This window comes from Poeciliopsis prolifica, unplaced genomic scaffold (assembly GCF_027474105.1).
Source record: "Poeciliopsis prolifica strain line A6 unplaced genomic scaffold, Auburn_PproV2 SCAFFOLD055, whole genome shotgun sequence".
NCBI classification, from domain to species: domain Eukaryota; kingdom Metazoa; phylum Chordata; class Actinopteri; order Cyprinodontiformes; family Poeciliidae; genus Poeciliopsis; species Poeciliopsis prolifica.
Window position 1 is genome coordinate 1,198,262 of NW_026562430.1, and position 27,226 is coordinate 1,225,487.

Below are 27,226 nucleotides of genomic sequence, written 5' to 3' on the forward strand. Positions count from 1 at the left end.
TCACAAGGTACTGAGCATAGAAAGTCTGCTGTTCTGCATGAGTTACCAAATAGCAGCTCATAGCATTTGTTAGCTCATAGCAGACAAGTTCAACTGAGTCTGATGGGAACGATGTTGCAAATACTTGAAGGCCAGCCAGCTGTTATCCCTTATAGCACCCTATAAAGCCTCAGGGCCTTTCGGAGTTGAGCCATTCTTTTTCCAGGTCAGCACACTTGTTTGTTCCCCACAGCTGAGTCCATCTCCGGCTACAGTTGGTAAAGCACATATAGGGTAATTAAAGGAGATCCCCGAGTGGAGGGAGTAAGCGCAGAAGAGTAAGTGGTCGTGACATTCTGGGCCCTCCCCCCGCACACACATGTTCCTTCTCCCTGAGGCGTCGACACGGGCTATGAAGGCATGGAGATGACAGATGCATGCTAAGTAATGTGGCTCATGAAAGTCACATACGACTGGGTAAAGGGGATGTAGAGCTGAAATGTGTTGTAATGTTGTGTTTGAGTGGTGGAGGAGAAAACTGCAACAAACAGCAAGAGAGAGAAGAGGATGAGATTGGGATGTTTGAACTATTGGCTGTTTCAGAGATTTACATCACTTGCTGGTAGGCACTCAGTAGCTGCCATAAACGGTAATTGATTTAAATGATCAGGAACAATTTAAGAACTAAGAGCTACTGGAAAATGGTCTAACTTTCCATAGTGATGCAAATACCACACTGCTATGGAGTGAGAGGATGAAAGAAGCTGTCTGCTCTACAAGTGAAAACTTCAAGCTTGATTAAGACACTGAACACCCAGAAAACACACATATATGTCTGTGTGTGTGGTATTGCTTAACCAATGAAGCAAAACCATTTCACTAAGTCTCCTTTATTTTAAATAATTATGAGAAAGTAGGTCATCCATAGGCTATTGTCAGTTAACATCAACAAGGAATTTAAACTACATCCAGCTCGACACACAAGTCTTATAATTTAAAGATACACTGATAGCGACTGGCCCCAAAAGATGTAGTAACTGGTGTCCTTGAGCTCGACCCACAACCATCATGTCATTTCTTTGTAGCTGCTTTCTTTGAGTTACATAAGATATCAAGTCAGTAGTTGTTCCTCATTATGTTTCATCTGCTTTTTAGAGCATATTATGTAAAATACCCCTGTTGTTCCGCCAACAATTCTTTTGTCTTTCTTGTAGCATATGGCTATTCCAATCTAGTGGAAACATTTACCCAGAGAATGGCTTATAAAATACAGAAAATGTCCAGATTTTTTAAAAAATGTACCTAAACCTGAACAATGCTGACATATGACAGAGTGACATTGTTGTTGTTGTTTTTTTGTCCTCTGCATTAGAATATATGAAAACCGAGATGTCAACATTTTGAAACCAAACTAACTTATGATCAGCCGTGTTAAATGCACAAATATTTTTCTTCAGAAACCAACTATAGTTCTATTAAGGGTGAAACATTTAACCCCTTGTTCATTTACATTTGAAGAATGCCATTTCTTAAAATGCTTCAGGATTTATTGTAAGATACTGTAAATATCAGCTAATTATTTTCTTCAGAATAGTTTTTTCTCTTTTGATGTAAGTAAAGATAGAAAACATTTAAACTGACACTGACAGTTTTCTTGCCAAATGCAAATTTGGCCAACCTCTGCAAAAAATACATGCCATCTGACACTGTCATAATTTTTCTCTTTTTTGTGACTGATTCACATTGAAGTTTGACCCAAAATACTGCTGCCTTGCTGTGGAGGCTGGTGATGTATGAACAACCTTTTGATGAAGTCCCAACAGGCAGTTTGGCTCAGCTGATAAAGTGAAATACACTATCATGTCGTAACAGTCACCTCTATGATTCATCTCCAGGAAAAAATATACTTTCTTGTATTTTCTTCCTGCAGCACAGATGGGCTAAATGGGTCAACAGGCCTTGCATATATGTCGGTGATGTCCCCATGGTATGAAGCTAACCCCCCACACGGGAAGATGAAGTGGAGAAAAAAAGATGCTGATGCAAAATTTCAAGCGGCTTTGACCCGTTTGTTTCTCTTTCAAGCTGTGTGCAGAGCACACCTGGGATGTGTGAGCAAACTGTCAACACAAAAATAAACTTCATGTTGTGACTCGGATTAGAAGATATAATCTCGTTCGTCATTATAATGTTGAAAGTGTTCAACTGGTCCACTGCAGAAATAAACTGCACCACCAGCTGTAACGGAAAAGGCAGAAATCAGATCTGTACATCCTCAACATCAAAACCAATATCGAGTTAATCTAGCCTTATTTAGATTCTCATTTCCACATGCCCAAAATTACCAGAATGATGTCAAAAGACTGTTTTTGACAGCTTAGGACACTTTACTTTTACAGCATTACAAACTTCCCTCCAGCATTAGAATCTGTTCTCTAAGTTATAGCCTGTTTTTCAGGTGTCTTAAAGGCACTGAATTTGTGAGGCACACTGGTAACACTGATAAGGTGAGGACATAAATAAAATCAGGTTGAGTGCAATGCACACTTAATATTCATGTAAAAGCTGAAATTTGTGCTGCAGAACAGGTAGCTCCTATAGGACATTTGAAAAGACATAGTTTGAAACACTCAAAGATCCTGCTGAAGTGTCAACGGGCAAATAGACTTCTTCAATGAAAGAATTAAAAACATTAACACTGCCTGAGGACTGAATTTTAGAACAATGAAGACGGCCACGGCCCAGTCTTCATTGTTTCCCCTATGAACAATGAAGGTGATTGTTGTTTGCAGCTTCGAAAGAGTTCAAACGAAAAGCAGCTTTGAACTCTGTCTCATCTTAACTGCACTCATTGTTTACAGAGTACAAAAAAAAAAAAAAACATATCAACACAATATGCAGAATAAGAAGTTTCAGATGGGAAAAAAAAACCCCACAAAAAACAAATTCTCCTATCAAGATTATGGCCATATTCGTGATGAAGCAACTACGGGGATAAATCAGCCAGCCGTCCTCTGAAATCCTCACGAAGCACTAAACGGTCTTCTCTAAAGAGAACGGCGCATCTCATTATTCGGTGTAATCAGTCTTTTCTTCCATCACTAAATCAGTTGATGAATAGGAATGTCTTCGCTCATCAGCAGGACACAAACTCTTTGACGGGGCTCAACTTAGCGACTGATGTTGTTTAGACCACCCTCCGTCTTTAAAACCATGTTCCCCGTCAGCAGGGGGCATAATTACTGTCCTCATGCAGAACATTAGCAAAGGGTTAATCTCCTCTATTTGACCATATGGCTTCAGTCCATTTCTGAGCTGTCACATATGCAGCAGCTTTAAAATATGGCAGTCTGAAACACTCATGCATTAGTGTTGAGTTTTGTATCATATATTGTATTAATACACGATTTGAAGGAGTGTTTTACCTCATCTAAGTTTAAAAAAAGTGCACAGTATGCCATAAAATATCCCCCTCTTCTAAACAGATTATATGTTTTGATTTTTTTTAGTTTTACATGTTTTGATGCTTCTACAAGAAGCCATTTGCAGCATCTGCGGGCACTAAAATATTCCCAATGTTCAACACGGTATAAATAAAACAGCTGAGTGTGATAGTATAAGACACCTGTCAGTCAAGTAAACATGCCCACGCGCCTGCCCTGTTTTTTTTTTTCTTACGGCGTCACTGACATCCATGAAACAGGCAGAGACATTCCCTGCCTAAAATAATTGTGTCAATACTTGAGACTTCATCATTTCATGATATCATGACAAGACGTGTAACTGAGTCAACTTTCAGTCATGTCAACAAGTCAAGTATGGCATTGTTTCACAAAGTTGGGACATTCACCCAGAAATACAAGCTGTGCAGCAAGTCAGCAAAAGTGACAAGGATAAAGTCTTCTGAGCACAGAGCTTGCAATCATATTTGAAAATGACCTAAAATAGTTTGTAAAATTTGAATTGTTTCCTTGGATGATGCCTAGTTTGGTTGTATTTGCTTTGCTGTGCTGATTTCATAAATGCCTTAGATTTTTCTACTCTTTAGTTTTATTTTCAGTACTCAAAGTGAACCTGGGGACTATTATTTGTTCTGTTCAGCTGCTCCCCTCTGTGACAGCCACTGAAAGTTAAAAGCAGGTTGGGGAGGGGCAGGTTTTAACCAGAAAAGAGGCAGTTTGCATCATCGTATGCCAGTATGTAAAATGCCCACCCCATTTAGTATTGAGTAGTAATCAAGTTGAGGAGTTTTTTTAAAAAAACTCATGTTTCTCCTAATAGAAGTATAACATTCCTAACCTCGAGAGCAAACCTCAGTTTCTTCAGTCCGCTTCACGCTTGCCTGAGCCGGAACACGTGACAAGTCGAACCTGAAGGCGCGGGTCGCAGTGGGGGGGGGGGACAAAGCTGAAGAGAAAGAGGAGGAAAAGAACCAGACTGCTTTGATTTGAATACTGTGTCTGTGGATGGATAAACTTGATTCCTATTGCTCTCACTTTTTTTTTTCTACCAAAGTCTCCACTTGCCGTCTTTCTCGCCCCCTCACTTTCCCCGGCTCTCCTGCTCTTTCTTCAATGTTTCTATTGTTTTCTGAGTGTGGAGTGACTGCCCGGTTTTTTTATCTCCCGGAGGACCATGTGAGGCTCTTCAATGTAAGTGCCTCCTTTGTTGCCTAATTCACATTTACTGGGGGAAAAAGATAAAATAAAATCCTCAATAGGCTGCAGGTTTAGAGGTTTTTCTTCCCATTTGTGGCACATTAAAATGGGATGTCATACATCTAAAGGGTGGAGTTGGTCACAAATGGATGATGGGAAATTCAGAGGTTAATTACTCCATGTGGTCTCAGCTTGGCAGTCGAATGCACGTGTGTTTGCTTGTACATATGTGGCCATCATTGCTCCAGAGCAGCTTTTGTCTTTGGGTGTGAACTTGAGGTCTTATTTTTGTTATTGCTTAAATAACAAATTTTTTCATTTTTAATTGACATTTATTGGTATTTTGAGTTTAATAGACATAAATTCTCTCAATCTGAGGCAATAAAAGATACCACTATATATAATTTCCTGTATTTTAGGTTTAAAATTCCCTGCATTGAACATTTTATGAGTGGTGTTAAGAATCTATAATTATTTGGGTCTCTTCCAATACGTATAAAAAAAGGCTCCTGAAAAACAGAAATAATTTTAAGCTATATAAACAAGACTTTGGACTATTAAACGTCTGTTTAAGTCAATAGAGCAACTCTTGCAAACATATACAGAAGAAAGGAGCGATGATTAATGGACAGTTTCCACAGCTGCTTCCAAACAGAATTTATTCACCAATCCTTCAAAAATATTTTAAAAAGCAAATCCCTCTACATGATGAATTGCTCCTTCTGGTGTACGTGAAACTCAATGAGAATTTAAATACTACCTCATTCTTCACTGTAAAGCACTAAAATGCACATGACATGGCAAATAAATAATACAAACACAGTATATGTGCTCCTATGAATTATGGACAACTTTGCTAAGATCTTCAGTAAGATTGTTTCAAGTTTCGGAGATAATATAAGTGTTTTCCTTTATCGACATGCACATGTTTGCAATCTGGCAACATTGCTGCAGCAAATTTGTGTGGGTGTAATTTGTCACCAGCACAGAAACACACACAGAGCTAAGTATTGAATAATGAACTGGAATGCATTTAGTTGGTGGTGCAGAAAGTATTGCATTTCTCTGTGAGTAGCAGAGCAGATCTGTACAGCAAGATTAATTAAATGCATTTATGCTGTTGGTTAACGCCACATTTTCTTAACTCATTTTTCAACTTGACAATCTATGTTTTATTTATTCTAAATGAGATTTGTATCATGCTTCTTTAATTCCACCACACAATTTAATTTTTGGAAATTCTTTAGGTGTTACAAAGTTGGGCAGTGTTTCAGAGACTTGAGTTTCCAAAGCAGAGTTAAACACACCTTTTTAAGTCCAATCGTAATAATTAAGGAGAAATACAGGCTTCAAAATGTCACCCATTCACACACATATTCACATCTGCTAGCTTGACTATATTAGTTTCACCTGCTGATGTACCAAATCAATTTATTGTTACTTCAGCATATGAGGAGATTATAGAATATGTATCTATTCCACAACAAAATATTCTACTCAGACAAAAATACATTATAGTCTTCCGAAATCAATTCACATAAAAGCTTTTCTGCATCAAGAATCACAAGTTTTGATGTGCAAATGCATTTTTAAAGAAGCAAAAGAGAGAGAAAACAATGTAAACCTAACATAAATGGAGCCCCTGATGATTTTAGGCACTTATTTAGTGACCTAGGTTGCTTATTCCTTAGGCTGGTTATAAATCACACAGTTGTACTGAATCAACAGCTCCAGGCAGCTATCATCATCTTAGAAATTGCTGCTTATAGCATTCCAAGTTCATATTTTCTATACTATGAACCTCACTCTCTTATCAGCTCTGACATGTGTGGGAGGGAAAGTGTTGGTTGAAAGAAGCAGGAGGTGATAGTGGGAACACCTGGAGCTATGGGTGCCAAGCTAAAAACAAGCAGTGTGACAAACCAGCAGTTTGCGGATGGTGTTGGAGGAAAATTGAGTCGAGCGCGTAAATCTCTTTAACTCTCTTCACTACGTTTTGTTCAAATGAGAAATCATTTTCAGCTAAAATGCAATTGGAAATACAATCCAGATATTTTTATTGCATGTTTGATGTTTTTAAAAGCTTAATATTTGCTGAAATTACTTCCAGTTATAACCACCCTCCCAGCTATATTTGCTGCTCAGCAGGGTGTCGAGCTACTGGGGCCTTGGCGTCACTGAGTGCCAGTGTGTCAAATCTTTTTCATGCCCAGCCAATCCACTCCCCAACATTCCAACTATAAAATCCCATCCATCTTGGCATTCATGTTTTAGCTCCCCAGCAGCAAAATACTGGCTTCAAGCCACTTCCTTTCCTTCTACCGAAACCGAAGAAAACAAGTTTGAATAGAGAAAAAAAGGCGTTGGGCCGAATTTGGAGAGAAGTGGGTGGCAGTATAAATAGAAATTGCAGCAATGTATTTGCAGTGGTCTCTTTTTATCCACCCGGGGGGCGCTGGAAGATATGAATGGACTGGTTTGTTCTCCGGGTGACCAAACATGGGACTTGAATGTTAATCTGCGCAATGACAAAGCTTTAGAGAGCCAAAGACACTCAGTGATAAGATGGGCTGTGAACTAGTCAAGTGCTCTGTTCAGTTCCATTCTGCCAACCACACAGCTTTTGCAAAGCTGTTCTTCAGCTGTGCTGGGAATCTGCTTCTCTCAACATATTGTCCTTTTGTGTAAGCCACTACAGAACATTCGAAGGGTCTAACGAGAGTTTAAAGTGTTAGAATATTTCTAAAAGTGGAGATGCGTCCGTGGGAGCTTGCAGCAGAGACCGACACTGAAAGACAATGGAGGCGTAAATGCAAATTGAAGTTGAGTGGAATAAAAAAAAAAAAAAAAAAAAAAAAACTTTCTTCCACAGGTTTCACATTTGAAGAATGATACTGTCTTTCCAAGTGCAGCACCTGCTGACACACTTTGGCCTGAACAAATTCTGTGCAGCTCAGTGTGCCAGTTATCAGATCCCTTTAGTGCACACTGTACTGACAGCTTTAATTGGCTTTTTGATTAGCTAGAGAAAAGATTCAATGATGTCCTACAAGCTGGATTGGGTCAATGTGTTCTGGTTAGACTAACTAAGTAAGCAGTTATGGGAAAGTGATTCCCCTTGTTCCTAGACTGCAGGCTTATATTTGCAAACTGCTGCTATGGATTTCTGGGCTACTTCTTATTTATAATTTGTGTTTTGCACAGGTTTAGATTCCCTTGTTTTCTTGGGAAGTGCTGTGGGGATATTTTTATAGATCGAAAATCTGGAGTCTGTTTATATCAGGGTTTGAAAACTGGGTCTTTATGTTTGTTCCTGGTGGTATTTATCTGCACCGATGATAGGAGAATGGAAACAAGGTGTTGGCTTCGCCTGAGGGGACAGTTCAAGATGGATTGGAAAGCAAGACACGTAGAGTGCTCCAGCATGTTTGAAGAAAATGTCAGTGACTTTAAGAAGCAGTTTTCTGAGATGCTCCTCAGTTTACAGCATAACTGCTTGTTGGCATCACTATCTAAATACTGCATGAGAACCGACCCAGAGTTTTGTCAGTACAGCATACAATATCTTTTCCTCTTCAATTAAGCTTTCTTTGAAAACATTTAGCTGCAGGAAAACTTTTTTCCAAAGAAAAAACGTTATGGCCACACTACCCAACAACAAACCCGGAAAAAAATTATAAATAAAAATCTTCTAAACAGCCTACCTTACTCTGATTTTCTCCACATCACTTCAAATTGTCCCTGAAGAACTGAAGGTCTTGTCGTAACTTCTTTGCCTCATGAATCTGCAATAAAACAAAAAGTTGCACATGTTCAAGTTGTGTATGCAAACTAAAGCTGCTCATCAGCAGGAGAGCAAAAAAGTTTCTTAATTAAAAATATATATATTTTAAATAGTTCCAAGTTATTATGTGATTCTTGCGTAAAACTTTAAATGTGAACTTATTTTATTGAGATTGCACCTCCAGCTATTCTGTCGAAGTGATAAGAATTTCATTTCATTTTTATTTCTTTCAGAATTGGTAGAAACCATTTTCCACTGTAATTATGAGACTAGGTGATAGAAAAAATGCTTTAATATGATGTCTGGTTTAATACATTTTACACAATTATTTTTTAAATTATGTGAGAAAGCAAAAATCATCAGCCACTGGGACTCTTTCAGAGGCATAATCTGAATTTCTCTCTAGGTCCTAACAGTTTTGTTTGCCTTGAACAGGTTGATCACCAGACAATAATTTCAGCTTCATACAAATCAGACCTGAGCCAGACAGATTTGATTAATATTTCATGCCAATAATGATCCAACTGAGTCCATCACTTATGCAATTAATTATTAATCACCAGCTCCGAAACTATGTAAAGCCACCTGCAAACCCTCATACAAAATGCATGTCCTTTGATTAAAGTTCCGGTGCTTAACTCCTGCCAGTCACTTTTAGTACATTTTACTTTCATTTGCAATTCCCACTTTGTTTCCTTTCCCCAATTGCAGATTTTATCAAAGGAGATGTTACCAAAATAGGAGTAAGCATGAGTTTGTGTGCATGTCCTCGCCGTCACAGGCAGTGGCACGAACATAAATCAGAAAATTCTCTCTGCAACAGGAAGCCCAAAGGACATTAATCATGGCATTAGATGAACCACCACACACATATTCACACTCTACACAGCAGGGGCGACTTTCGCTTATAACTTATTCATACTCCATGCCGTCATTCAGCACACCTGGGAAAAAGTCAATTTTTTCCACAGCGGGAAATCTAATCTTAAGGAAGCATGCCTGTAAAAATATTTGGCTTTATAAATAAATATACCGGCTTTAAATCGTCAAATATAATTGCCTAAATTGGGATGTACATTTTGTTCTGTGTGGGAATCTGCATGTCAGCTCGAATGGGTTGATTTTCAGTTAACTGTATCATTTGCAGGCGAATGAGGACTGTCTTCTGGAAAGGTCACCATTATAGAAATGTCATTTAAAAGGGCATAAATCTTCACTTTTACAACTTTTTCCTTTTCTGATGAGTTCAGGCATAAATATCATGACAGCTACATTCATTTACATATCCAAAATAGAGAAATATACAAAGAGATAAGGTTACCAAAAGGCAGACATGGAAAATGCTGCAAGTTATTTTAGAACAACGTTTAGAACAGTGAACCAGGGAATCAGAGAACAAAAAATGGCTATTCAAAGAAGACGTAGTGATTGCAAAGTCTCCTGCTTGAAATTTCAGATCATGAAATTAATATTTCTATGGCAAAATCTTAAGTAAAGTGAAGGAAGTTATTAAAATAGCTTGGATATCTATTATTAAACCAATTTCCTACTTACACACATACAACCACTCTGGACACAATTCCTGCATAGATTTTCTGTAGCACATCATTTATCCTTGACAGTAAAATGAAGGCATATTTTTATTCAAAACATTGTTTGTTTTTGTCAGGATAAACATGCATAGTGATTACCCCAAGAGGTTACTTTTATTTGATGCTTGTTTATCATCTGGATATATTTTAATAGGCATGTCTTTAAAAAAAAAACTATTCATTGTTGGAAACTATATTTTAGAAAAATTTCATTTTACAATCACTTGGATGTTCAAACTTCTCAGGAACTGGACAGTGATTTACTAAAATCATCCTAAAAATAGAAAATTTTATGAAAAAAAAGTATTTTTGTTTTGTTTTGATGCCACTAGGATTGTGGGTATTTTTCTTGCAGGTCACCACCTTTCAGACAAGATGATGCAACAACTTTCCCTGAACTTCAAGCTCGTTTTTATAACTCAACTGGCTTTTAATCTTACCTTAAAAGGAAAACAGCACAGTTTTATGCATCATTACATCCCATTTTGTCCTATTCAAAATGGCAGCCAGCTGTTACTTTTCAGTGGATGAGAATTTTAATATAATAAATTTATGCTGTGGTGCTTGAAATAGCATATTAGCTTAACGTTTGCCTCTCAGAGGAGCTTTTTATTCACTAAGTAGTTTCTGATATGAACCAGACATATGTGGCTAGATGTCTAAGTTAGTTGAAATCTGATTAAGATTTAGATTTTAGATAATGTGATTAAGGGTTCCAGTCAGTGACAGACAAATCTAATCTGTCTAAGCTTCACTGCAGTACATCACATTAGTTATATTTCACATCAAGCAAAAAGTTTATTAAAAACAAAATCAGTGTGGAAAATTGCTGGTCATTACAAAGCTAACATTTCAGAGGGTTTAGAGGCTGGAATGTTGTCATTTGTGTTTTTATGCATGGAATAAAACTAAATACCACTTTCAAACATTCTTGGCTTGAAGATTGTGAAGCACTGCATTAGTAAATCATGTCACTGATAATTTGTGCAGTAAATTGGTGTCTCCTTGTATCGTTTAATAAACTGAACCATGAAAGTCAAACATCATGGAAGTACAAGATGTAAGTATATAAAAATTAAATACATGATGCAAACATTAAAGATATTTCCTGTAACATAAATAAAACAGTAATTATATTTAACTGCCTTTTATTAAATAAAACCTTCACTAATACAAATATGGCGAGTGATTTCTACAATCGAAGGAATATTTTTAAAGGTTTATGCAGTTGTCTTCTGCTGCAGCGCGAGGATCAGAAGTGATGATGTGACTTCTCTCGACAGTCTGCGGATATGTTAGGCATGCTAGCGGCTAATGATAATGCTGCCTGACATGTATACACGCAAATGTGCAAATACGCTAGTTTGTTTCTTATAAGCAGCCCGTTTTCTTGTCTGCACATACATATTTGTGCCTTCAGGCTTAAAAAATGAGCTCGTCTCACTGTAAAAGTACATGTTCACTGGTTAGTGTGTTACAGAGAATCAGAGCTCCAGAAAGACCTCAGGCTCTCAGATTAAGACAGTGGGTTTAGATGGTTACCCGATGTAAAACAGAATTTGCTTTCAGGTTCAGCTACACTCCAGATCTTCATTCGTTTTAGTTATGATAGCAAAATATGATGATAATCCTCTCTCTCTTAGAAGAAAAAGTAGCTATTGGTTGAATAGAACCACAGCTACTGTTTACTCAAAGGACATTATGATTCACTATTACCTCAGTTGCCTCACGCTCCTTATTAGAGACACAGAGGCATGAGCAAATCAAAATATTTCCATAGATTGTCTGACCTCAGTTTGAGTTAGTGAGTCACAATCATCTCCTATAACTGTTTGCCTCTTTTTTTGATGCACTTCAAGCTTTGCTTTCCCCTTTCTCTCTACAGTCAGTTCATACAACGAAGTTCCAGCTCTAGTTTTTTCAAACAGTAAGACACAGAAACAAAGTAATCAACTTTGTTCTTGCAAATTTTAAGAGATTCTCCAAATGATACCCAAGATTTGTTTCTCTTTTACCCCTCCCTTTATTTTTTTTAATCCGTCTCCATCTGCTGCCTTCTGTAAACCTTTTTAAGGGTATTTAATTCTCCTGGGATGAATAGTTTACTCAAGAAAAATTGCTCTAAAACAGAGAACATAACTACTTCACCTCCAGCCTCCCTCCTGGACCAGCTGTAGGTCTGCCTGGTGCTTATTAAAACCAGACCCTTCCTGTCATGAATGTAGCCCCATGTTCAAGAAAACCAGAGGTCAGCTTGAAAAAAATACCATCAGGGGTCACCTCGACAGACACCGATAGAGAATATTTCAGTTTGCATGACTGTATGAAGATTTTTACCCCAGTTTTGGCCAACAAATTGTTACATCCCTTAGTTGTAAAAATGCCACATGCAGATGGAGTCAACATATTTGGTGCATACAATGGCCTCCAGCATCTGTCCATTTGCATTTATTCATTTATGTGTGTATCTGCACATATGTGAAAGGCATATCCTTCAAATCCCAAACTACCCACTGTGCACATGGCCCCAGGAAATGTTTTAAGTCGTAACCCTGTCGTCCTGTATCTCTGTGATGGTCTCACCCTGCAAGAGGAGAGGCGTTCTGCAGCATTCCAGTCATTCCTGATCATTAAAAATAAGGTTGCTTTTAAACTCTGAGTGTATTGCTTTTCCTAAATTGAGAAATGTGTGTGTGGGTGTGTGTACCAGGGTTAGGGGTAGTTTTACGATAAAAGGCAAGTGCAAGACCACAAAGCTTTTTACTAATGCAGTTAGCTTAAAATAAATGAGCGACAGGGCTGACCTTATGAAAGACTCAAATGTTTTTGTTCAATGATGTTTTCTTTAGTTGTAAAGCATTTTTTTCATCTTTTAAAAAATAAAATTGGTGTTCACATGTATGTTCCTTATTTCATTAATTGATGAAAAAGTTTAGCTTTTTACGTCATAAGTCAAAACCATCCCAAATAATTTTTAAAGTACCAAACAAAATACATACTGATCCGAATTTGGGGGCAGATGCCAGCAGAACCAACTCTTGATCAAAGCGAGAAAATTCACACAATGACAACTAAATGGATATTTTTCCTTAAAGACCTCTCTGTAGAGCTATGATGTGGTACAGGGCTTTTCAACAGATTTACATAAGACTTCAGAAAAAATAAAAAATAAAAAATTCTATCTTAATTTTAACTTGACTTTCCAAGATTAAATACACACAGCCTTAAATTACAGTTGATGAGTAATAATTTCATTATTCAAAATTGAAAAAGGAGGAACTGGTGCCTTAGCATCTAAATTGTACACCGTTGAATAACAAAAGTTTCTTTTGACTCTTTCAGATTTAGGAAATGACAAAGAGCATTGGAATCTCACATGTGATTGGCTGATTTGTTCTGATATGTTAAGAATCAATAAATGAAGATTAAATGGCCCCACAAAGTAAACAACAAAAAGGTCTGTTTTCTAAAGAGGTAGGACAAAGAAACCTAGCATTTGGTTATCTATTGTGTTCCTTAGATGAATGTAGGGTCCTTGTGTCAGTGTCCTTTAATTCGAAAGAAAGCTTTTGGACACCTTCCAAAGAGAAAAAATATAGAACACCAGACAAAGTTAGACCTGCACCTCAATCTATGAGATGTAGCAGTGACAAAATGGAATCAGTCTGCGACCTTTAATGCACAAGACTTTAATCTAACAAAACAAATGTCCTCACCGTATTGAAGTCAGTGTGCAGCACTGCCTCAAATGAATCCAACCTGCATTGGCGAACAAGTGCAACTTTTAAAAAAAGACAGGGGAAGCTGGCAAAGTACCAATCCAATCGAATAAATGCATAAGGAGTGAAGGAAATTTGTCCAACATGATCTCAAAGTCTAAGAGGAGATTACGAACATATTGCAAAAGCCCCTTATTATACTGCGACAAGACCACACCATGAAATAACACCTCAACCCCGAAAGAAAAAAAAATAGAACATAAAGCTTATGTCTCTGAAGATTTACTGGAAGGTCTTCTGTGAGTCATCAAGAAAGTAGGCAGATTACATCACTGAACAGGGTCACATAAAGCTCTCAGTGCTGATGAAAACCCCAACATATTTCACATGCTAATAAACTAATCCAGGTGGTGCAGAAACTCCCCAAGAGTTTTAGGGAAACTTCACAAATTGTTCAAAATCAAGAGCTGGGTGGTAGTGAAGTTGGTAGCGTTATTGTGTGGAGGTTGCCTGTTTTTCAGCTTGGATGCATGAATTTTTACCAGATACTCTTGACTCCTCTCACAGCTAAAAAAAACACCAAGCTTCTGAGCTAATTGGTCAGCTCAGAAACATCGACTCATGCAATACTTGTAGAGGCAATGCAGTGCTGTCGTATAACTGGCATAGTAACAGTAAAAAAAACAAAACAAAACAAAAAAACAGAAAAATAAGATGGTCAAATCTGGAAAACCTGCAGTTCTCCAGATTTTGTCGCTTATTTTGTCTACTGATGAATTGTATGATTGGTTGGAGAGTCAGAGAGCGAGATGTGCTCTTTTCAGAGAACTGACCCGAGATGGAAACTGCTTGTGTCCCTTTCCAAAAGAACATTCTTTGGCAAACGCCTCACCTCAACTGATTCCACTCCGACCACAAGAGACTCACACACACCCAGAATACAGTGATGAATGTCTGAATAATAAGGAATTAGTTAAGATCACCACTCCATCAGATAAAACTGATCAAAGCATGGGTAAACTCAAATGTACAAAGAATCTTTTTGTGTCTTTATAGTAGTTTTAGGTTTATATTAGCTTTCTGTCTGGTAACTACCACATTCAAGCTGATATGCTTAACTCAATTTTATCCCAGCAGAACATTTCTGGTACAAAGAAGTTACTGTACTGAACACAGAGCAGAATATAAACCATGTTCCACAATTCTATGCACAGGACTCATTTTTCACAAGGCCAAATGCCAGGGATTATTCATTATTCAGCAACCGATGTGCTCCCGGCTTAAATGCTTTTGTATCACTTGAGCTGCAAACCTCAAAATAAAAGATTTAAGCAGATTGTTTTTATTTATTTTGTTTGTTGTGATGTTGAACGGCCAGGATGAAGAGAGCTGTGGCGTCCAATCATATAGCTGATTAACGTCGGGGATATTCAACCAAACACTGCAGTCATGGTGTGCAGCTTGCCGACTTGCATCTTGAAGATTATTTTAAGCAGCTTTTCTTACAGGCCATTTTAAAAAAATGTGAGGAAGATTCACGAGTAGCAGCCAAAACAGCTGAGGTTTTAAGGTGGAGGGAGAGCCACAGTGACGTCAGGGAAACAATGGGAAAAGCTCTAGTGGGAGATTCGTTTTACTGATGAGGGAGTGACTGCTTTTATGGCTTCTATTCATCTTGAATCTGAAGACAGCTTTATTTGACAAACCTGTGTGTCTTTTTATTTCTCAATTTGTCTCCACTTCAGCAGCTTAAGTCATGTCAGCTCTCAGTTCATTAATTTGTTCAAGACAAAACAAACAAAAAAAAACATTCCCAAAATACCATCCATCTTGATCCATAAAATTGTAAATTGATCTTGCTTCGAGTCTCTCTAACATAAACCTCATTGCAGCTGGTTGTAATCTGAGTTTAATGGGTCTGCTGTGAAGTTGAGGATGCATTATCACATTTCAAAGCCAAACAAACTTCTAAATATTAATACACTCAAGTCACAATTTGTCTTTGCATTGTTTTACAAAGATGAAAGAGTTAAGCATCAGGCCGACCGAAAGCAGGAAGCTCTACCAAACAGAGAATACAGCATCTGCGTCAGTCCCATCTTGAAGCCTATTAAGTATACAGATGTTTTCTTGATAAAAAACATATTTTTAAAGAATTTTTCCAATGGATGTGTGGCCTGTTGATGGCTGTATACATCAGAGTAACAGTGATGTCAAAACATTACTCGAATTATGTCACATTTTTAGTTTTTATACAGTTCAGGTCCTGAGTGGCATTTCATCCAGCTTGACCTAAACTCTGAGCTTTGTACGTTTCTAGATTTTTAGATCCACAAGGTCCAGAAAGCAGGTATGATACTGATTGAGTTGTGCACTGGAGACCCAATTTGGTCACTTAGGGTTTGTTCTTTCAAACAAAAGAACCAACATGTAAATGGACATAACTATCTTGATTTGCAATCAAAAACAGAGATGATAGGAAAAAGCTGTTTAAATGTTAAATTACTCTGATTTGTATATAAACCATAAACTCAATCTGTGTGGCCATTTGACTGTACCACACAATCAGATAGTTTTAGCTTTGTTGTAACTATAATTTTAATAGGCCACAGTGTGTTTGGAAGTCTGAAAATTAAACTGCAATATTTATGAATGAGGACATCATGATAAAAATACATTTACAGCTTCTCAGTTTAAATATTTACAGCCACTGCTTAACAGAATAAACAGTGTAGAAAGAAAGAAAAGAAGTTGGCAAGTTAATTAAGCCTTAGATTAGCATTTTTACATAAGTTTGTCTTACTTTTTTTTTACTTAGCTGTTGGATTCACATTTATGCAACTTTGCACACACATAGAGCAAGATTGTGCTCATGATACATCTTTTGAAGCAATTCATACATGCACTATCAAAGGAAGTGGCTGTGAATAAATCTTCCTGTTTATCAATGCTGAGCAATAAAATTTGTTGCATTACATAAACAAAATCAGCCTGGGAGAAAAGACAAGAAAAAACACTTTACAAATTTAACACTGCTAAGACATAAGGGGCACATGGATACTGAATAAAAGAGGCCTGAAAGTAATCATCTGTCAAATGTTTCAAATGTCATTTTGACCTATTGTACGCCAGACTTATGTCAAAATGAAAGGATGTAGAAACTAAATGTAAAGGTAAAATGTAATACCGTAATTGCTGTATGTATTTAAAATCTGTTCAAAGATCTCTTTACCCCAACAGATGGACTTTTGATGCATTTTATGCATTTTTAGTGACAAAGATTTGTATTGTGGACAATTTAATGACATTCAAATGGCTTGGTTTAAGAAGACAGACGGCTATATGCAATCAAAAGAATCAATTTGATTTAAAAATAAAGATTGAGTTTGTTTCTCTAATATTATCCAGTTCAAAATTAGGCCAGAGTGTGTCATGTTTTAATTTTACAGGGAAGGAATAAACATTTTGAAGGCTTGCAAAAGTTAGCACCTCTCTAGAATCCAGTTTGTTCTTAATTTAGACACTTATTTATCCATTTACTTTTCGTCCAAAGTCAGACAAATGTCATTGGTCTGTATTTGGCTTTCAAGAGTGCCTAAATGTGCTACATCCGCATATCCACATGAGTTTCCATGCAAGCAGACGCATTGGAAAAAAATGAAATAAAATCAGCAGGCAGACACATTATGTCACAAGCACATGGACAGATCAGAGTCCACCTCTTTGTGGCCAGTGATTGGCCTACTTAAAGGCAGGGCAGCTCACTGGCACATTTGAATACAGTGAAATAGGGAGCAAGGAATGAACAGACTGAAGGGGGAGAGAGGAGGGAAAACAGTGAGGGGGCGGTGCACTAGTTTGTCCCGTCTCTCTTTCTCTCTCTCTCTCTCTGCTGGGTCTGGATGGAAAAGCTTACACAGGCAGAGGAGGAAACATGTCATGAGAGGTGATGACACAGCCACGGAGACGTACTCACATCCTCACTGCCTCCTGGGATTGCTCCTCACTGCTGTTTTAGCCGCCACCGTCAACCTTCCTGCATCCCACAGAGAAGAGAGAGAGGAGAGAGAGCGTGAGATAGAGCAAAAGAGAGCTGCCAGACTCCCTCTACAGCTCTCCATCTTCCCGTCTTTTTCACTTTGTTTTTGGATGATGGGATTTTAATCATGTGGAAGGTAAGAGCAGAAGAGGTGGTGTGAGTTGTTTCACGATGGGCAGTTTGTGATTTTTTGCTGAAGTTTGGGAGTCCCTGGGGGGTTTCCCTCCTGGCTGTGTTCTCAGTGGTACTCAGGAGAAGTGGCAGCTTTACAATAATGATAATAACAGAGTGCTGGCTTTAAAACTCAACCATTCAGCTCCGTAGACCAGGAGAAACTTCTACAGAAACAGTTGCTGAACATATGTACAACACTAAGTCTGCTTTCCTCACAGGAGGTGTGAGTCATTTATCTCAACTCTATACGGCTCTGCAGTCTGTCGGCGTCTTGACAACTTAATTCAACCCCGATTATCCAATTTCTTGTGATACTTTTGATTTCGGGGTGGAGTTTGATTCTGGGTTTTGTGACCCACTTTCATCTGTGTGGTCTCTCAAAACTCAGAACAAACATTTGCAAAAGGAAGGGTTGCATCTATTGTTTGTGCTTAAACTCTGGTTTTGCAAATTATTTTATTTTATTTTTACCTGGCAAGTCTTTCAAATTTATGACCTAATTTAAATGCAACTTTAGACTAAGTGCATCTGTTCATGCAAATACGCAGTAATGTATGTGTGTGATTATTTATACTAGATTTATATAGAGTACAGCCCACTTGATTGTGCATTATATTAGCCTCAAAGAAACTCAGACGCTCTGTGCTGAGGCGTGTTTGATACGCCTCACTGCACGCGTGTCGTCTGTGTTGACTGTGTCACAGCCGGGCAACACAAGCTCGGTGCTACAACTCATCAGTCTCACCTGCAACGGATCAGACAGACCGAGAAAACCGTTGCTTTTGAGAATGTCTCAATGAACAAAGACTAAATATGAAAAAAAAAATGAAAAAAAAAGCTTTGTGGGATGTTTGGTTTGAAGTTGTCAGAATGTCGACCAATATAGCAACGACAGCAGTGTTCCTGTTTCTTTTCCTGTTTCCACCAACATGTCTCAGTGAGACATTGTCAGCCTGGGCGGCCTTCAGAAAGAAGCAGAGCGGCACTCAGATCCGTCTCTTTCCCCTCCCTTTCCCACCTGGATATGGACCGTGGGAACTTTGCAGACAGTTATCTCAAACACAGCCTTTTAAACTTGCTTCCGTTCCTCAAGGGACTCTTCATGCAGTTTATGTAAACTTATCTAAAGGCTAAGTCACTCTATCTTATTTAGAATCAAGGCTGTAACTTTGATCATTGTTGCTTTGATAATGAGGAAAAAACAGCCTATTGCTGACAGCATTTCTACCAAAAATATATCTTTATCTCACCAATGTGTGGCTAATGTGATAAACAGGGAGGTATAACTAAAGGAGTGCTTATCACTCTAGATGCTTATTTTGATCTTCAAAGTTGAACGCCTAGTTCATGCTGGAGGGACGCAGAACTGTTAATTGCTATCTCAACGTCCTTGAAATGGGGTGAACATGCTCAAATGCCATTTTTTTAGTCTCATTCCTCTCCAATTCACTTCATTTTATCCACTCCAGTGAGTTTTTTTAATCACCAACCAAGTAAAATGACTAATGTTGTCATGGTAACTTGCAGAAGTGTGACAATGGCTGCAACTGGTTTAGTCAGTAGTCCTGTGGTGGAGATAAGTAGGTCCTTCAGCTTTTTATTCTAAAGTTGGAAGAACTCTCCACAGTAATTTGCAGAGCAGTGCATGCAATACTGCATAATATGTTTTGCAACAAATGGCTGCCTTACCAGGTTGGCCTTTTATGTTTCCATTTTGAATAAAGGTCAAGAGAAACACACTTCTGTTTTTTTCACAACACAGTAAAACATAATTGAAATAACTTATAAATTACTTGGCAAGTAGAAGAAAAAACAAAATCACTTAAAACCTTTACAAGAAAATTTCTAAGCCTGCTAATAGATATTGGAATTAGATGAATATTCAGTTTATATTCAGAGATCAAAACTTTTTTTTTTCTTTTTATGCCATTGCAATAAAAGAGGGCCTATAAGGCTTTTTAAACATATTTATAGGGTTTTAGGGTGATTTATATAGCCTAACGGAAGATGCTACTGAATTGGAGATCAAGAAATTCAACAGTGAGAATAATAATAATATTAAAAAAGTCTGAATTTTTAAAACTTAAAAAACGTTTCATGACAAACTAGATCTGGTGAAGAAACTGTATGCATCAGCAAATGCCGTCACAGTGGTCCAGATGTGTGGTATAAGCACCGTCTAAGTGCTAGGGAATTTTTCTTACATGCCCAAATGAATCTGTGGCAGCTTTATGGGGCTTATGTGGTGATCAAATGATGTATTCTGCAGTGTTAAATTGAAGGAAAGGCAAGGCTGAGTGCTATTTACTCAATGTTGTTGTGTATTCTCCTTAAAATGCAACAAAGTGATGGTGGTATTACCAGCAGCCAATGTTTCACAGATCAATGAGAATAATCACTATAAAATAATGGAAACCTTTTGAATTGTAGACCAAGAGTCTGTGTTGTTTTATGCTTAATTGCATCCTTAGAATTTAAAGTGCTCAACATTTCACTATGTACAAAAGGTAGTAAACAATTCAGTGAGAGAAAGACAATATGCTGTTCCATGAACAAAATAAATTTATAGACAGCAAACAAAATAAACTTCAAAGTATAAACATGAACAAAATTACAACCAAATTGTTAGGATTAACACAAATTGCTGCTTTTAAAAAGCATCTCTTTCTTCTTTCAACTGGTTGTAAAGAACTGGTTGGTTCAGGCCTTTTCTGCTATGAATCACTAAACGTTCTAAGAAGAGACACGCCAACAACAGCTAGTCTGCAAAAAACCTGATGTGCTGCAAAGAAAATCCAAATTATTGGCCAAAAGAAGCTGTTTGTGCACACTTTGGCTTCTCTGATGCTAATAAACCTAAACTCAGACTTTCGTTAGTTTGTTCAGGACATACCTTTAATCTCCTGCATTCAAATCACAATATATGGGAATGATGGTGTAGTGCAGTAAAATCAATAGCTGAGAGAGGGAATTTGGAAAATGAATAAATTTAACCTGGCTCTACTCAGAGGTGTGAGACTGAGAAGCATGGCATTGACAAACAGATTTCTTCCCTGTTCTGGTTGAACACACATATTAACACACAGTTGGTGTTAATTGCAAGGTTTTGGCAAAAACATATTGGAAGTATGAGAAATTTATGCTGCTTGAAAAATCTAAAATATAGGTGATAAACTGCAGATACAGTGAGATAATGGAATTGATGTTTAACACCTCGTTGTGTTAGTTTTGTAACATTTTACTTTATAGTTGGCTAGTTTTGTTGATATATAAGTTGCTCATATGGAAGAAAGAAGAAAAACAATATTGCCATCCAGTGCTCCTCACTACTGAAACTCAAGTTAGCATCTGATTCATTGGTTTTAGAAGTGATAGCAGGCTCTTTTTTAAGGAACAGTTTGTAATTTGTGACATTTTTACTCTACTTCTTTCCAACATGTTTTTCATAAATGTCTTTACTCTCTAGTAAATAACTTTGGCCTCAACAGATTTGGACAAAATTGCAAGATTAAAATAACTCTGTTTCAACTAACTATTTTCAGAGTACACTTTGGGACCCAAACAGTGTTCTGTGCAGAGATTACCAAAATATGTCCAAATTAGAGTCATTTGCATCTTAAGTTGCATCAATGTAAGAAATATTGTCTCGAAGACTTTTATTTTTGGCGTTTTAATCTTGTTTTGCTTCATACTATTTATAGATACAGTTGACTCTTCCACTTTTTTCTCATAAGGAACATGACCTCGACCAGTCCAGTTCTTCAAAGTTGGTAGAATACACTCTGTTCTCTTGGCGTTCTTCTAAAAATCTACTCTAGCAAAGATCAGAAACATACCTCACATTTGGAAAGTGAAGAACCAAACTTCACTTGATGTAATGCCACATGAATTTCACTGAGTAGCAGAGATTGCTGCTTCACTCTCATTCACCCTGAATACTTTACATCAAATGTATGTTGCGAGCAGCATGCGCTGGCCTCATCCCCCTGCAGCACTCTGCTCATGCATACTCATGCCACACAGTTCTTTCAAAACATTTTATTAGCCAATCAAAGCAGCCAAGATAACTTTCTGGGAATGAGTGCTACATTATCACCTTCATCAAAGCATTACTGAGTAATTGTGGTGATGGAAGGAAACTTCAGCCAACTCTTAAAAGTGTGCAGTAAGGTTTCTGTTCTGTTTCGCCCCTATTTTCTAAATGCAGTTTATCTCATGTTAAATACAAGCAGGAGAGCGCAAATATCAAAGCTGGATTGTGACACAGGTAGAAAGTTAGGCAAAGGAAATGTCTAAATAGATATTTTCAGAACAAAACACCATCATTTCCACAATGCAGCTCTACTGAAAATGGTTGAAAACTGTTCAGGTGTATAAAATGAATAAAATACACTAGAATAGTTCAAATTCAACTCAAAATTCTAGTTTAAGGAGCGTAATTTCTCAATAAATTGGTCAATCCTCCAGATTGGCCTTAAGAACAAACATTTACAAATCAAATGTATGGATCACTTGCACCCTTCCAAAAAGATACAATGAAGTACAAGGCCCTGAATGTTCCTAATTAGAAGCATTGTTCACAATTGACAGTTAAGGAATTGTGGCTCCACCACCTGGTGAGACATAGCGGAAACTATCATCTCCTGTCATTAGACTGCGGAGGAGACAGGTGACTACCTCGATTGACTGAAAATAAGATCCAGAAAGATGTTTTGGCAGCAGATACATAAAGCAAATACTGAACGCTAAAGGGCTCAATGCTTAAATTCAGAAAATGCACTACTACTGACCCAAAAGCACAGGAACTGTCAGTACCAATTTGCTCACCGCAAAATAAGAAAAACTGAAAAGGTTTTGGGGTTCTGTTCCGTGGAGTGGTTAATCAAAATTGAAAGAAAATATAATGGAAACTTGGTAAACTGGCGTCTCTGAGGGAAAAGAAAGTGACTCAGTGATACTCTGGGCCAGCTTTAGAGTCTTCTGGCACTGAAGACCTGCAGGATGCGGAGGACAAAATGGATTCAATCAAGTACTTGGCAATCTTAGGTGGGACTCTCACACCCTCTGTGAGGAAGCAAACCTTTAGAGTGGATGTCATTCCACAGTTTTGTTACAGAAGTAATCCTAATATTCTTTCCTAAACCATATGGCTTAATTTAAGAAGTGTCCAAACATGTTTACTTTATTGCCTCATGAGTCTTTTTGTTAATGCCAGAGAGCATCAAACATACTGTCAACACCAGACTTGTTTCGTGTCTCTGATAATCTCCTGCCTCACAAACACTGCATTGATGTTTTTAGATGTACCACTGAGGCCAATCTGGGTCACACAAGTGAGATCCCAGACAGACCTTGCTATGCACAAACAATCACAAACGTCTCCCTCCATTATCATCACTAATAGCCTCTGCATCCCAGACTATGACAACCAATCCTGTTAAAGTGTGACTGCCCACTGCTGACCATGAAAGGCCTGGATTGGTCACAGCCGGTGTGGCAGGAAGCGGATTAGGGATAAAAACGTGGCAGGGTTTCTGAGAACTGAAAACAAGTGTTTGCGTCGCATTTGGCTATTTTTAGTGTTGGTAACGTTATAAGACCTGGAAATGAATAATCATACAACAGAGGGAAAGCACAGGGAGGCCAACGTTGGAGAGGAAAAAAGGTGGAAGAGATAAGAGACATCCAATTCTCTGCCGAGTTTGACATCTAAAGCTAAAAGCTTTTGATCCCTGATCTAAAACTCCAGTTTGGACCTCGTTAGCTTTTGCTCTGGGCATGCTCCTTGCCAAAATACATTTCCTCATCCTGTGTCCTAATTGGACTTGTATTACAAAATGTGTAATCGGGACTGCAGACTGTATATAAAGAGGTTTCTCTAGCCTACACCGCAAGAAATGCCACCAACTTTCTATAAGAAACGCTTTGGGGTAGAAAATGTAGCATCAGGCTTTCCACATGATTACAATAAATCCTTTCCTGTAGAAATCAATTAGTATGGCACATTTTTGTAGCTTGGGTCTGAATTGCACGACCTCTTGTAAAGCCAACTGGTTCTCAACCATGAAGCAGGGTCATGGGTTAATCTGGCATTAGCCACCCACTGCTGCTATGGAGGCAGATTATGTTATTTCCTCCCACCCCTCCAATTTTGTCCACAAATCCAGTAAACAGTTGTCGGATCTATTGAATTCTTCGAGAGATTGATGCAAACAAGGTGTTGAAAGGGTGAAAGGTTGGAAGAGACGGAAGAGTAAGAGTTGACTCAACGATGCGCATCAAGAGCTGAATTATTTGGTATTTAAGAAAAGAAACGTGAATTATTTAGTGACACTTCTTTTAGTGCATCTTCATTCTGGAAGTAGGTTACATTTAGGGGCAAGTGGTACACTTAATTTCACAACCCAACACTAAAATCTGCTAATGCATTTGTGTACAGTTAAATCTGTCCCATCGGTTTTCACTGGGCAAGGTTTGTTTTAGTCCTGAGACATGACATTATGAACGTTGACAGCCAGATATGTTTACCCTCTGAATTAGATGCCTTTGCCCTCTTCTATCGTTCTGCCGTGTGCTCTGCTATATTTTTCCGCCTCCTCCGAGCCGTGCGAGATTGAGAGAGAATTGGAACGCAGAGATCATGAAGTGACACACACAGTGTACGCCGATTATGTGAGCCAGGTCAATGGGAATGACCTACTTCTTGTATCTACATCGTGGACTGCCACAGTTGCTCGCATCAAATCACAAAATGGATCCCTGCACACATGTTTTTTTATTTTATTTTTTTATTCAAACTAAGGTTATGTGGCTTTAGCGTATTTACTGTAATTACTGCCAAGATTTGACTTTTCCACTCAGATAACCTTGAAAATTATGAGAAATATCAGAAAAGGCTAAAAGTCCCACTTTCTGCCAGTTAATAGCAATTAAACATGCAAGGCACATTAAATCAACAATATGCAAGCATGTATTATGTGAACTGTAAAACCATGCCAGGTATTCCCTTTTAACAAACACAAGCTCAGTCCCACCTCTGTTTTTGCCCACATTGTGCTTCTGTCAAATCAGTTTTTAGAAAATAAAAGGCTACCCATTAAAATTTTATTCCAGCCTAAACTGTGAGGCTGGAGGGAAAGCCGCTACCTTCCCAGATCCAGTAACTAATGAAAGATTTAAGAAGTGGAGCCCAGACTTTGTGGGAGGGAGACGGCCCAGATATAAACTGGAAGTGAGATCAAAAGTTGAAAGAGGTTTTAATTTCTGAAAAGCTCCATGATTCTGTTGTTCCAGTTGCAAAAGAGTAACCGTCACCTAACCTTAACTGGTTATGGGATCTTTGACTGCCATCTAGTTATTTTTTATTTGCTGAAGTTGAAATTCAAGTGATCAATCAAGAGATACAACTGGATTTAAATCAGACTTTCTAATTGTCCTGTACGTATTTGAATTATTTGTATTATAACACCAAATCTTAGCTAGCAGTGGCTTTATGGCACAGGAATTAAATGATCCCTACCTTAACATTTTAAAATTGAAATTTTCTAGCTACTTTTATGTCTTCAAAAAACATTCTGCCTTCAAAGCAGCAATTCAGTTTTATTTCACAACACGAATGGTGGAAATCTAACATTTAAGAGAGTTTTACTCCATTTTAGGTGGCTTTGTTTGGCTTTTACCAGCAAGCTGCTTGAGGATTTAAGTCTATGGAGTGCGCCATTTGTACTTGGAAGTTGACTTTTTCCAGTTCCAGGTCATAAAAATGCAGTTAAGTGCTCCCTGAAGTAGGAATTACACTGTACATTGAAATCCAGAATTTTTTGAAGTGGGAGAAATAAAATGCTTATTCATCCTGCTCAAAGTTTGTTTTATTAAATATTTTTTTTTTCCACTGTTGCCACTAGAGCACATAAAGTGGGGCGTGAGGTTATTCCCAAATTTAGCTCGCAACAAAACTTTTAAGTTGTGCTCCAAACGCAAGCATGGAGACACTGACATCAAAAAAAGCAAGAAACATTGAGGTATGCTTGTGAAAACATGTTTTTCATTAAGCTCTTGCCTAAACTGGTGGAGTCAGGTTGAAGCAAATTCATTCTCAGGAAAGTAAGCATGGCAGGGGGGTAAGAAGGTTATTTCCTGCATTATTTACTGTATATTATGCCTGTCAAATGACGCATTATGGGTAAAATCATATTAATGTATAAATAGGTATAAAAACAACATGCTATAAATATTAGTTTGTGATCAGTTCCAAAGATAATTTCGGCTCGTAGGCAGAGACTGCAGTGAAGAGGAGGAGGAACAACACTAAAGCATTCCTCTAATCAGTTTTGTATTGCCCCCCACTGAAGACTATTGGTACTGACATTGCTGAGGTGCCAGAATGGCAGACTACTCGTTTACATACTGTGACAGCTCTGGCAATCCCGAGGCACAAAGTGACAATGGAAAAAGTAAACAACTTAGACTTTTGTAAAATCATATATACATTTTTACCCTCAGTATCCCCATGCTTTTTTTCCCCTCCCCTCCGTCTCTCTTCTTTTGCTTTGTACTCAGTCACCTCCCTGCACGGTTCAACAGTGTCACCTACGGTATGGTTAGAGGCATTTCACCCTCTCTCGGCTGCCTATTTCAATATGTGTGAGTCTGTGATTGCATAACAGCAAACAAATTGGTTTAAAGTGTTTTCATCTGAATTCAGTCAATCTATTCTCTTTGGTCAATAATGCCTTCAGGATCCCTCAGTGTTAAGCACAAACTAATCAAAGCTCTATAAATTTTTACCATTCTGGGCTTTGTTTTAAAGATTTTTTTAAGCCTTCCTGCTGCTTTCATTCCTTCAGTAATGCTGTTGGCGGTTGATATTACATGACTGACTGCTGAGTGAACAAAGCGACTGCATAAAAATGTCTCGGGACATTTTCAGCCAATATTTACTTCATTACTGAAGCCCTATTTACTTCGGATTTTGTCAAGTTCTGCACAACACTCCCTGCTTCAGTTATGCACATATAGCTACTTGATGGGTATTCAGTGCTGTGTGGTGAAAATTTACTTGTTGCAAATATCTTACTTTTTTAAGACGTTCAGTTATTATTATTATTATTTTTTTAGTGGTTGAATCCCTTAAATTTTGGTTACTGTGTCACATAAATCACCATATTTAAGATGTGATCTTAAATATGGTTAGAAGAGTAGAATTTTGTTTTTGTACAAAGGTTCTTGTTGATTTTAATTGTTTTTCCCTTAATAAACTAAGCAAGCAATTAAAAATAGAT

General features: G+C 37.8%; 1 protein-coding gene across 2 annotated transcripts in view; it reads left to right on the forward strand.

Annotated features, from left to right (window-relative positions):
- Positions 1 to 4,507: 4,507 nt before the first annotated feature.
- The window catches only part of LOC129379020 (E3 ubiquitin-protein ligase Midline-1-like), a 41,895-nt gene continuing 19,176 nt past the window's right edge, over positions 4,508 to 27,226 (forward strand). Inside the window, exon 1 of one of the 2 annotated variants that reach the window (XM_055059559.1) lies at positions 4,508 to 4,631. The gene's annotated coding sequence lies outside the window, so the exon portion shown is untranslated. Of the gene's footprint in view, positions 4,632 to 17,554; positions 17,908 to 27,226 lie in introns of those variants that run through there. The other variant, XM_055059558.1, reaches the window with a different exon arrangement.